The sequence below is a fragment of the Lepus europaeus genome, chromosome 2 (assembly GCF_033115175.1).
Source record: "Lepus europaeus isolate LE1 chromosome 2, mLepTim1.pri, whole genome shotgun sequence".
Taxonomy (NCBI): Eukaryota; Metazoa; Chordata; class Mammalia; order Lagomorpha; family Leporidae; genus Lepus; species Lepus europaeus.
In genome coordinates this window covers 55,836,902-55,840,209 of record NC_084828.1, presented here as the reverse complement: position 1 = coordinate 55,840,209, position 3,308 = coordinate 55,836,902, and the positions used below count along the sequence as shown (strand labels likewise).

General features: G+C 46.0%; 1 pseudogene; it reads right to left on the bottom strand.

Moving 5' to 3' along the window:
- Positions 1–2,094: 2,094 nt before the first annotated feature.
- On the bottom strand, positions 2,095–3,036 carry LOC133750875 (actin-related protein 3-like; annotated as a pseudogene).
- Between the last annotated feature and the right edge of the window lie 272 nt (positions 3,037–3,308).

Genomic DNA, 3,308 nt, shown 5'->3' with positions numbered 1-3,308 from the left:
ACCATTACATAGCAGACAGGGAGAGGCAAGAGTTGTGGTCAGCACAGTAAGCTTCCACTTGAGATGCCCACATCTATACCAGAATTCTTTGTTTGAGTCCTGGATACCCCACACTTTTGAACCAGTTTCCTGCTAATGCTCCTGGTAGGCAGCAAATGATGGCCAATGTACCTGGGTTCCTGCCATCGATGCGGGAGATACAGATAAAGTTCCTGGCTTTGACTTGGTCTAGCCCTGGTTGCTGTGGGCATTGTTGTTGAGGGGGTGGACCAATGGAGAGAAGATTCTGTCTTTCTCTATTTCCTTCTCTGTCACTCTGCCTTTCAGATAAAAATAAATTAATTAAAAAAGAGTTAGGGTGAAAGTCCATATATACCACCCCAAATCAACAAATAGAGGTTGGATTTGGTCTCAGCACAGCCATTCCTGCCATAGGGGAGCTTATAAGAGAAGCCAACATCTTCTTCCTTAGGAGCAGACAACTATTTGCACACACCCAGCATGGCTCTCTGTGTCAGCCACTCACATGTTGGGTCAGTGACATCTGCTTAGACTTGTGAACCAGGAATGAACCTCAACATGCAGGGACTGAATCCAGTGTAATACGAAACTCAGTTGAATGTTGTACACATTGCTTTTTTATTTTTTAAAATGGCACAGCAATCTTGTTTTTTTAATAAGAGGAATATAGTAGATTTCACCCAAGATATTATCTTGTTACTTCTTCTTTTTTTTTTTTTTTAAATTTTTTGACAGGCAGAGTGGACAGCGAGAGAGAGAGAGACAGAGAGAAAGGTCTTCCTTTTGCCGTTGGTTCACCCTCCAATGGCTGCTGCGGAGGGCGCGCTGCGGCCGGCGCACCGCGCTGGTCCGATGGCAGGAGCCAGGTGCTCATCCTGGTCTCCCATGGGGTGCAGGGCCCCAAGTACTTGGGCCATCCTCCACTGCACTCCCTGGCCACAGCAGAGAGCTGGCCTGGAAGAGGGGCAACCGGGACAGGTTCCGGCTCCCCGACTGGGACTAGAACCCGGTGTGCCAGCGCCACTAGGTGGAGGATTAGCCTATTGAGCCACGGCGCCGGCCTATCTTGTTACTTCTAAAAGCACTTAACAAAAATGAAGCTTTTTGTGGTGGCTAGGATGGTAGTTACATAATTACTAGACTCTCTTATCCCATGGATGAGTGTCCTGAGGCTACATTTTTTTTTTTTGACAGGTAGAGTGGACAGAGAGAGAGAGAGAGAGAAAGGTCTTCCTTTGCCGTTGGTTCACCCTCCAATGGCCGCCGCGGTAGCGCGCTGCGGCCGGCGCACCACGCTGATCCGATGGCAGGAGCCAGGTGCTTCTCCTGGTCTCCCATGGGGTGCAGGACCCAAGGACTTGGGCCATCCTCCACTGCACTCCCTGGCCACAGCAGAGAGCTGGCCTGGAAGAGGGGCAACCGGGACAGGATCGGTGCCCCGACCGGGACTAGAACCCGGTGTGCCGGCGCCGCAAGGCGGAGGATTAGCCTAGTGAGCCGCGGCGCCGGCCCGAGGCTACATTTTTTTATTTGACAGATAGAGTTAGACAGTGAGAGAGAGAGACAGAGAGAAAGGTAGAAAGGTCTTCCTTCTGTTGGTTCACCCCCCAAATGGCCGCTATGGCTAGAGCTACGCCGATCTAAAGCCAGGAGCCAGGTGCTTCCTCCTGGTCTCCCATGCAAGTGCAGGGGCCCAAACACTTGGGCCATCCTCCACTGCCTTCTCGAGCCACAACAGAGAGCTGGACTGGAAGAGGAGCAACTGGGACTAGAACCCAGTGCCTATATGGGATGCTGGCACCGCAGGCGGAGGATTAACCAACTGAGCCATGGCACCAGACCCCTAAGGCTACATTTTTTAAAAAAAGGAGTTTTTTTTTTATTGTGGTAAAAATGCATTGAATGCAGTTAGACATTTTGATCATTTGTAAATGTATAGTTTAGTGCTATTAAATACATTCACATTATTGTATGTGAGGTTCTTTTTAGATGTTGTCTTTTAATTGGTCACTTTTTTTTCCTTCAAAATACAAAGGTGATACTCAAAGTCCCTGCATATTTGGTTGAGTGAGCTTAGTTTTGTTCTAGTGATAACTCTGATGACAACAAGATAATTCTTGTTGCTTCTTGTAGTACTTCTTCAGTAGGTGGTATGAAGTCAGCATTAGCAAATTTGTATGAAAAAAACCATTTTCAGGTATCAAGGATCTTTCATAAGCAACATCAATGGAAAATTCTTTCTTTGAGATTACATTGCTTCCAGTGTACTGTTTAATCCACTTGGCCCATCTCTGTCATACTTGTGAAATTCTTCTACTAAATCTGGGCAAACAGAACTATAGTCCTCCTTTACTGCCATAGCTGTTTCCATGGATTTCTCTGGAGGAATTTCTACAACTCAGACGCAGAGAAGTTGCTGAATGAAATATGTGGTAGTTTGCCCTGTGATTGGAATGTGATTACCACAGTTGCCAACCACATGTCCCACAGTAGTAAGAGTGGCATCATCTTTACTATCTCAAACTATACACTTAAATGTCTGTTTTCCTACTTATTTTGATGCTCTGGACACTGCTAATGCAAGAATGGTCTGCATGGCTATGTGCACACCTGGAAAAGTGAGGAGCTCAAATGCTATTTCAGTGGTATATTCTGTTCTCTGGAGAATTTAGTGGATATTTAGTCGAAAGAAAGTAATGACCACAAGGTTTTGCTTTACGTATTTAAAGATCTCTTGCCCCATAAACTTTTCCATCAACAGTCATCAACTAAACCATGATGTCTTGGCCACTTCACGGTGATGTGACTTTTTCTATTATTTCATTCCTAATCAAGAAGTCTAGGATAGCAGTCGTTTTCATCCACCCTTTTTTGAACTTAACTGCCCACTTTTGTTAACTTCTTAATAGCAACACATTGTGGAGTAATGAACTGTGAATCTGTATTTGCAGCATGTTTCAGTTTTGTGTTCCCAGTGCCAAAACCTACAGCCTGAGCTGGTAACTGTGTTACCATCTTCCTTCCCTGCTTCCTTTGCGTTTGCAGTCTTGTTGTTGCTTGTTTGGTCCTGAGACTCATGGCAGGAGATGGGGACTATGGAACCTGCTGCAGCTGCCCCCCCCCCCCAACTCCTTCCTTGCATAACACCTATTTCTAAACAACTGAGATGGTCAATTTGTGCCCATGCTCCAGGCATCCCTAGGTAAGGCCTACTTCTACAGTATCGAGCCTCATTGCTTTAAATGGAGGTTGTAGTGGCAACTGGACAATACTCTGATTCATAGGTT